The sequence below is a fragment of the Macrobrachium nipponense genome, chromosome 13, assembly GCF_015104395.2.
Source record: "Macrobrachium nipponense isolate FS-2020 chromosome 13, ASM1510439v2, whole genome shotgun sequence".
Taxonomy (NCBI): domain Eukaryota; kingdom Metazoa; phylum Arthropoda; class Malacostraca; order Decapoda; family Palaemonidae; genus Macrobrachium; species Macrobrachium nipponense.
The window spans coordinates 6,206,827-6,216,826 of NC_087206.1; the positions used below are offsets into that span (position 1 = coordinate 6,206,827).

At 35.9% G+C, this 10,000-nt stretch overlaps 1 protein-coding gene across 3 annotated transcripts in view; it reads right to left on the bottom strand.

Moving 5' to 3' along the window:
* The window catches only part of LOC135225421 (phospholipid scramblase 1-like), a 22,386-nt gene that overhangs the window by 3,795 nt on the left and 8,591 nt on the right, over positions 1-10,000 (bottom strand). The window contains exon 1 of one of the 3 annotated variants that reach the window (XM_064264755.1): positions 2,214-2,322. The exons of the other annotated variants lie outside the window; for them this stretch is intronic. The gene's annotated coding sequence lies outside the window, so the exon portion shown is untranslated. Of the gene's footprint in view, positions 1-2,213; positions 2,323-10,000 lie in introns of those variants that run through there. 3 annotated transcript variants of the gene reach the window in all.

Sequence of the window (10,000 nt, forward strand, 5' to 3'; positions counted from 1 at the left end):
GCCCTGGTAAATAAATAAAGGTGGTTCTTGAGTAGGGTAAGGCGTTCAAGAGAGTAAGAATTACAGGTATGAACCTCTGGACTCGCCCAATCAGCTGAGACTGTAGATATTTGAAGTGGCTGATGCGTAGGACTTCTTGCAAATAAGAACTAGGCAACGAAACGGGTTCAGTTTCATTTACTAATAGCTTCAGTTAAAACTAATATTTTTGAGTAAACAGGGATTCCTGAAGACTGAAAAATAATTATAAGGTGTTTTTGAAAAATGAATTGTTCACTAAACAATCTGTCCAGTATGGTACTACATTACATAAATTAAAAAGTTTACTACTATGTCCCAAGTGTTGTATAGTTTTTCATGGATAAATTCATTTTCTGAGAGAGAGAGAGAGTAATCAACCTTCCAGTAGTGTTGCAATGCATCGTGTGGTATGAATATATCATCATCAAACAACAGTAACCCACCCACTGAGCAAAATGGAAAATTCCTGAGTTAAAAGTTTTACTTTTTTTCAATTAAAAAATTCTTCAGTTTTGAAAACTAGTCTTCGAAGTCAAGGATAAACTTCGCGTGTATAATACGAAATAAACGATAGTAAACGAATATTTTCATATTGATATATTAAAAACACTCAAACCTTGCAATTCCCGGCAGCTGACTTTGATGCTTTTCAGGAAGTGTTATGGTCACAAAGTATTTAACAGAAGATAAACTCTGGAGATTTGCATTAAATTTGATCAAATTGCCAAATGAAGGGTTAAATCAAGAGAACCTAGCAATCGCAGGACATGCATTGTCAAGGCTTTTCTGAGAACTGCTTTATATTTTGATCTAACGCCGTATTTATCATTAGGACTTTTACAAACCATTACGTAAGTTACTTTCAGCATTAAAAGCTCCCTAACATATTCCTCTGTCCTGTCCAGTAGAGTAAAAGTCCATATCCATATATATTAAATAAAAATGAAAAGTCTGCATGGAAAATCTATTTTTCAATTAAACCATTGTTTTGCTGTAAAGTCTTGATTTGTCCATGGGGCGCCAAATTAGTCAAGGGGTAAACGTTGCCAGCTATGTATTTATTTATTGCTTTATTCATGCATTAAAACCACGATTAAACTAGTCAGATTAATAGAATAATACAGCAAACCAGCGTAAAAGTAAAATTAAATAGGCATTGAACGATAATAAGAAGAAAATAATAAGTTATTTGCAGTATGAATTCATAGTCAACGGCAGCTGTAGCTATGCATTTATTTACTACTTTAATTATAAAAACAACCTTTAGATCGGTCTGCTTGATAGAATCATACGATAAAACTATTTTAAAAGTAAAACAAAATAGGTATGGATTGAAAATGAAGAAAAATAGTAAGTTATTTAAAGTATGAATTTGCACTCAATGGCAATGTTTGTTTACGTAACTTGACTCGGAGAGCGGGAGAATGACAACTTCGAAAAGAGGTGTCAGCTTGATTTTGTGTGCCGTGTTTTATCTGGCTTATTTCTCCCATTTTTTAGCAACCTGCGCGCATCGTCTGTATATCGGTGATATTTTGAAATGATGGTGATACCGCGAGAGCAAGCGTGAAGGCAGAAATTCCTGCGTAAGCAAAGAAAACTCGATGAGCAAACAGACCTCTCCGGATTCGTTTAACAAAAGCTCAGATCAGCCATCGTAGGGTGAGTGTTACGAGTATACTTATCTAAACCTTTCATTACGAGATTTAAAGTGCCTTTGGGTTTAAGATAAAACTAAAACTGGATGAAGTTTAATCAGTGTTGGCTAGCAATGTATGAGTAACGAGCTGCAGTCAGATGCAGCCTTTAGGTAGGCCTAGTCCTAGGTTAGCCCTTGGCTGTCTTTGGGTGTTATTTATCTGATATCGTATTACATATGCAGTGGCGGCTGGTGGCTGTCATTCATAGGCGTGCTGTTTATTACATTTTTTTTTACATTAACTGCATAAACACAAACACTTTCTCTCTCCCCTCTCCCTGGCTGAGGAAGGCAGCAGTACCGCTGCCGAAAGTTAGTTTTGAATTTTACTCATTGACATTAATGTGGTTATCATTTTTTCCCACTTACTACTGCAACTCGCGACTGAGTTGATTATTCTGCATTACATTACATATCATCAGTATCGTCACTAATTTGATCACCATCACTAAAAGTACACATTGATTAAGCTTTGACGAATTTCAAAACACACCTCCCTCCAACAGATAGACTGGCACTGCTCGAGAGGGCAGTCATGCAGCCAGACTTCACGTAACCTTTCCGCTGGCTGGCTACCACATTATCACCCTGCTAGCAAAATTAGAACTGTTGAGCACTGCAGTTATTGTTTCAATTCAATTTGTTTTATATAAGAACAAGAGAATGGTAATAATTTGTTAAGGATTTTTGATAACCTATACTTAATTTCTCATATATTCATAATTTTGTGAATATATATGAAATGTATGGGGGTGCTGCAGTTCAACAGCGCCTACTGACGAGCCGCCACTGAGATTCGTTAGTTAACCATTGTCCTCTAGTGTAGGTTTGTAGATTGATTTTATCTTATTCACATTCTTTTAGTGATGTATAGTTGTCCGCATGGCCTATTGCAATATGAACGGCTGTCAAGTTATATCTAGAGGGATGGCGATGTTAGTTCACGTAGTTCGCTCTAGGGGTCGTTGTCCGTGGTGGCTAATAGGCCAATTTAATCAACGATATATGGGCTTAAGGAAATCATTTCCCCAAAATCCTAAACAATTTATACAAATGGAGAATATTTTCATGTATATTGCCGTCAAGAAGAGAAAGGAATATTTTCTAAAAAGTCTGTATTATTGTATAGGCCTACTATAATTCACTTGAGGGATCTGTAGGACGTGATGGCTGATAGGCTAATTTATACGGTTGTAAGGAAATTGGTTTTTCCAAAAATTCTACCAAAACGAAAATTAAAATATTTATGTATAGCCTATTGTCGTCACGGAAGAATGGAATATATTTTTTCAATATTTCCGTATAGGCCTATGAGCTACCCGCAAGCATACCCGTCTCGTTGATAGTGTACCCGTTTTCAGTGTAAATTATTCGTCTGTTAGGGGAGTAATTTAATATTAACGATTTTATTTCTCTAAGAGAACATGTAGTAATCAAGTTAAGAAACAGTGCCAAGACGTGACTACTGCGTAACGGTTTCGTGATACTTCAGAGGTAAAACAATTGCTGTTCATTCCTCTGAAAATTTTTATTTTAAATGACGCAAAATTTGAGTTGTGATCGAGGATTGCAAAATTAGTTTTTCATATATTTGTTGCTCAATCATTATTACTAAAGTTGGAATGAGAGAGTGAATTTGCTGCAAGTCCATAATCTTAGTGATTGTATTGACCAATGTAGTATAGGCTAAAAATAAACAAGTAAAATATGCGCCGAAGAAATCGAGTTTTCTGTACAGCCGCTACAGCGTATAATCAAGGCCACCGAAAATATGTATAATGCTGTATGAGCCGCGGCCCGTGAGACTAACTACTGACTGATGTGGCCTATCCTAAATCGTTGCCAGAAGTACGATTATGGCAAACTTTAACCTTAATTAAAAAAAAAAAACATGATTGGGGGGTGGATGATCGACATTACCAATTTGTAGTCCTCTAGCCTCTGTTACTATAGTTTTTTAAGATTTGAAGGCGAACAGAAATAGTGCGGACCGGAAAAAAATGCGGACAGACAGACAAAGCCGACGCAATAGTTTTCTTTTACAAAAAAACTAAAAGGGGAAATTCCAATATTATCTGGTTATTTTATGCATTCTACTCATCTTATTCATGCGCTATGTTTTATTAGTACCGTACGTATCACGCGTTGTACTCAACTTGAAAGTCATGATGTAACTGTATTTCACAGCAAGATAAAAGTGAAGAAAATATGTCAATATCAACGAATTCATCCTCGATTTTGCACATCAAATGCCACTACGCTTTCATTATCGTGCTTCGATATGCATTGTGTTAGCATAACTTATTCATGTCATAAACGCCATCAACACTACATTACTATAACACCCCGCCCCATTCCCTACCCACTCATATTGTGTACCATATATTGAAGGTCAAGATTGCCAAATTTTGTTTTGTTTGTACAGTGGGTCATAACAGTTGCTCTTTCCAGCCATATTGATCCCAGCCCTTAGATACTGGTGTTTGGAACTTTAAAAAACTCTCGGCACTACCGACTGTATTTTTTTTTTTTTTAACGAGAATGTGTAAAGTTCTACAATCTCACCCCAGATTTTGAAATTATTCAAAATCACCAACAAACCATACATGTTACTCTGCCAGGTTGTGTTTGGAAACTGTGCTATGGTAGTTATGCTTGGAGATTTCAGTGCAAAAGTAGGTGACATAGAAACAAAAACCAAGCACACCACAGCGCAAACCTTTCTTTGACAAAGATGTTTTTTTTTTTTTTTTTTGCCGTTTCGATACATAGGCTTATATAAAAGAAAGGAAACCATGATGTATAGTATGCCAAGCCTTCAGTTCATTTTACAGTTCATACAGAAACTGCTGTAGGATACTATTTGTAGCAACATAAACAAATCACCATCTATTCTGTTACATATCTTTGATCAGATTACTTATAGATAAATTTACAATTCTGAATCGCTTCTTTTCGCATTTTTGCTATTTAGTCATACATTTCCTTCTACTCCAAAACACGTCAACAGATTCCGCCCTTTAACCATCATAAACAGATAAATACCTGCATTTCTACATTTCTGATAAATTTAGCTAACGCAAGTTCTAAATCCCTAGTGTTTCTTGCGACCTTGAGAGTTCGTACGCGCCTCCAACAAAACGAATCTTTTGCCACATCCAAATTATTGACTGTGTAAAATATGGCTTCGTGAATACCTCTAATGTATTGTCCCCAGAGAGTTTGACGTACGACGAGTATTAGACTAATCTACTACAATCCAGATTGCTTACCGCCAAGAGAAAGAGAGAGAGAAAAAAAAATATAAGGAATGAATTTTATTCTGTTAACTTGACCAGAATATTAGCTTTGATTTCCTTCCATTTATTTACTGTTTGACAGCACTTAGGTAACTAATTAGTACAAATTTCACTGGTTACTTTAATATTACAGAATATGGTAAGAAAATTGCATAAAAGTCTTCACAAGCATTTGCAAGAATGGAAAAAAGTGAAAGCTGAATAGTATTCGTGACTGAGATCATTGAAATGGCGAGGAACGTAGATACACAACGATGTAAAAAAAATAATTTGAGCGAAACGTAGATTAGAAGGATGATAAAGAGGTTACCTTTTGTCAAAAGTGTTCTAAAATTAGGACCTTCATATATTTCTTTAAAAATCAGTTTTTAAAATAAACATTAAGGCAGTTCCATAATTTAGACAATAGACACGAATAATGAATAAATGAGAACTTGTGACTGAGTGCACCCTTAATTAAGTAAGGAAGCTCAAAACTTAGGTCTTTGGAGTCTTTATACAAAGGCTATGTCACCCCTCAAGACGGTGACTCACGACTCAGTGGTACCTGCACAGATGAAACCTGTGATGACTCACGACTCTGAGACACTTTAAATGACTCATGACTCGGGACACATGAGATGGCTCAGCTACCCAAGATAACTCATCATTCAGTGACACCTGACATGACTCACCATACCCAAGATAACTCATGACTCATCGACACCTGAGAGACGCGTGGCAAATAACTCCCCGACACCGGAAATGACGTGGCTCAGTGACACCTGAGAGAACTCACGATTCAAGGACGCTTGGAATGATTAAGGACTCAGTGACACCTGAGATGCCTAAGGATACCAAAGATAACTTATGACTCAGCGACACCTGAGACGAGTGGTGACAGATGACTCCATGACTGCTGAAATGACCTTGGGTTCAGTGACACCTGACGTTATAACTCAGGACTCAGAGAAATGACTCATGACTCGGGGACACCTGAGATCATTCATGACTCAGTTGCGCTTGAAATGACTTATCCAGTGACACCTAAGATGACTCATGACTCCGTAGCACCTGAGATTGCTTAGCCTTAGAAAGGTTTCGGATGCATCGGATAGTCACAGATTAGTGGGGCAGTGAGGTATAATATTTCTATTTCATAAAATCTTGTGTAATTATGGTTTCTAAACCATTACCGGATCGCGTTGATAAGCAGCAAAAAGCTATCGGAATAGCACAATTTGAAAATATATATATATATATATATATATATATATATATATATATATATATATATATATATATATATATATATTATGAGATATATATGTGCGTATGTGTGTGTGTACATGAGTTTCGGTGTGAGAGGATAGTCTGTTTGTTTTGAGCTTATGTATACCTCTAGATACATAATCGTATTTCATTACTTACAAACCCTAAGAAAGAAATATGTATCAATGCACTCTTTGTACTAAACATAAGCGTTTTATATGTTTCGTATAATTTAATTGATGGATATTTACACTGAGCGACCGACACACAATAACGTGCGCATGGATCCATATGTTTACACCTGTACCTCAACAAACCGTTTCCATGGCAACAGGTGATCCGTATAGCAGATAAGCCTTTGCACGATTAGGAACACGCGTTGACTTCCATTTACAACAACAACAACAATAATAATGATAATTATGGTGATATTGATGATCATAACAATGTAATAACAGTAATATTATTGTGGTGTTGTTTTTTTCCTTCACCGATACATGTGTTTACCTTTATTCTAATCTTCTCTGTCGCCCCTTAACTGATAATTCCACCCTTTCGAGCTTATTCTTTGTTTATTACAAGTTTTGGAGATATGATTGATTTTGAAAGCAATTCAATAACAGTAATGCTATTGTGGTTTGTTTTGTGGTGTTTTGCTTTATTGATGCATGCGTTTATCGCTATTCTAGTCCTCTCAATGAAGCTTTAACTGATATTTCCACAATCGAACTTATTCTCCGTTTTTCACGAGACACCACAGCCACAGTAACGAGCCTAAACGGAAAGCAAACAATAACAGCGCTATTATTTTTCTATAATGCTTACCTGGTCCTGCCATTAAATATGTAAATATGGATAACGAAACACGAAACTTTGCCTTCGAGGTGTCAGTTGTTAATTGGTTAAATAATTCGACGTACGAACACGCACATACCAAAGAGCACAGTTGTTTTTGTACTGTGCATTTATTCATTTGCACACACGCGCGCACACACACACACACAGACCCGCAGCAGAGCGGTTAAAACTAGAAGTGTACATAGGAATTTTTAAAAAATGGCAAATGAATAAAGTAAAAATTATTAGCTCTTTAACCTTCGTGGAGTTTTAGTATTTTTCCACGGGGGGGGCGGTGTGAGGCGGTACGTGGATTCCAGTGACCCCAGTAGTTGCATATATGCCACCGTAATAACAGGAATCCTGTTGTTTCTTATAGCATCAAACGTTGGGATTAGATCCCATATATATATATATATAGCCCATATAGATATCTATATATATATATATATATATATATATATATGTTATATATGTGTGTGTGTGTGTGTGTGTGTATATATATATATATGTGTGTGGTATAAAAAAAACTATATATATATATATATTTATATATATATATATATATATATATATATATATAAAAGTGTGTGTGTGTGGGTGGTGTGCATGTATGTGTGTGTATAAATGTAAATAAATTCTTCTAAAACAGGATACGTCTCCAGCATAAAAGACCCATTAAAACACTCTGGTTTAATGCTAAGGACTATATTTCGGTGTACTGACACCCACGGTGACCCACCCTTATCAAGTAGTCATTCAGTACTTAGTAAGGGTGGGAGGCAGTCCACCGAAATATAGTCCTTAGCTTTAAACCATTGTTTTAACGGGCCTTTTATACTTGGGATATATATTATATATATAGGCTATATATGTTATAATAGTTACAGGGGATAAACAACACAACAGTTTTAGCCAAGTCCATACTTTATTGGTTAAATCAAAGTAGAACCCCCATTTGCAAAAACCTTGACGACATTAACCACTTTATAAATATGTACGAGGAGGCTCATGAGTAGCTTGTTGAACCTCCCACGCAGGCTTTCGTTGTATTCTGAAGAGATATGAGTTTCTTACCCCCCCCCCCCCTCCACCCCAAGAGAATAGGGATAATTTACCTGTAGAGCGAAGGGGACCGGGGCGGTGGGGGTGTGGGTAGGCACAGGTCATAAGAAACGGCACCCATTGCATGTATATATGTCATAAGGGTTCTGTCTGTTACGTCACGTTCCGTGCATGCGTCATAGATATAATCACCTAATTACCCAGATCCATCTTTCTAATAAAGGGGTAAATAAAAAAGAAAGAAACACGTTAGGTACCAAAACTAGTAACAAAAAAGTGACCAAAATGGTTAAGGAGAAGGAGGATAAAGGGGCTGGAACCAAGCCATTTCCTTTAGCGTTAGTGGCGGTTTGAATGATTTAGTAACGCTTGGTAACAGAGCGACAAAGAAAGATTAATAGTCAATAGGTTACATGCTGTGGATCACAATAGCATACGTTAGTGCAAAGATTATGGAAGTTAACAGATAGTTAAATAACCGTTTATGAGCACCATATGTCTTCTTGTTACGAACCGATCAAAAAATGACACAAAACTTTTATACAGTTTTTCAGGAAGTTTATTCGTATTTGACCAAAATATGGAAAAGAACGCTCTTAAGTAAAAATATATATGTATATAAACAGCGCGAAGATAATTAAAGTGAATTACGGTTTATGATAGATAAATAACGATAGAGCAAATAACTTAAACATATCCACAAACGAGCAACAGCTAAGAAATTGATAAATAAATTCATCTTTCCCCGGCTCTTCAGACCTCTTGCATTCTCTCATAAGCGGTTGAGTATCAGCATTTAATGTACTGCCAGAAAGACTTTTATTCTTTTATGGTTTTATTATGCCGCTTTGCCTGGTCCCATTCTCATGTATGGCCCGAAATAGAGCTCTGCTCTCCATGATATGTCCGTTTGGTACTATTTTTGTTAATATTAACGTCATTAATATATAAATGTTGTGTATTTAATCATTTTCGGTTCCAGTCATCAAGTTATGTATTTTCAGTATTTTGATCGTAATTTTGATATTTATTTATATACATGCAGAAATATATATATATATATATATATATTATATATATATATATATATATATATATATATATATTTATTACTCATAGGTTTACCTCTTATGAGAGGGGAAATGCAGAAAGCTCGATAAATTTTAGCAACTTTTCTATTAATCGTAACAATATGATCACTACAAAGAAATTGTTGTCGTTCTTGTTGTCTCTTTGGGTCGATAGTTGGTCCTTGCTTTTGTTCGTTCGTGGTGATGCCTTACCACGGTTCTGAAATATAGCATGCTTAGTTTGGTGTCATGTGGTATTGATTTGGTTTCAAATACTCTAGACAGGAATAGTTTCATTATTTCTAAATTATGGGATTGAGTTCGCAAGTACGGTAGTGAACGGCCATAATCTGAAGCATTCAAAGAGGGCTTATTTTTAAACAGCACTGATGTGTTTGATTCTTGACATCGTAATAAAACTTGCTTTGGCAGAGGTACAGATTTCATAATGGTAAAAGTAACAACCGTAGGCTATTATGAAGTTTGAACTACACTAACGGTTCTTCGATCTCGCGATGACAGATTTGGAATGTTCTCCAGCTTTTGTTTTTCCAGAATTACATTTTTTTTTTTTTTTGTTAGGTGAATCCATCATTTTCTGGGGTTGAAGTCTCATCTTTTGGAGCGCCTACAGTTTAGTTGGCCAAGAATATCGTCTGCTAGAAAAGAAATAGTATTCCAATTAAAACTTCATATTCATTCTTCTATTCTTGTCTATTTTTAGGTATAAATTACAAGAGCGAGTGATTATTAAAAAA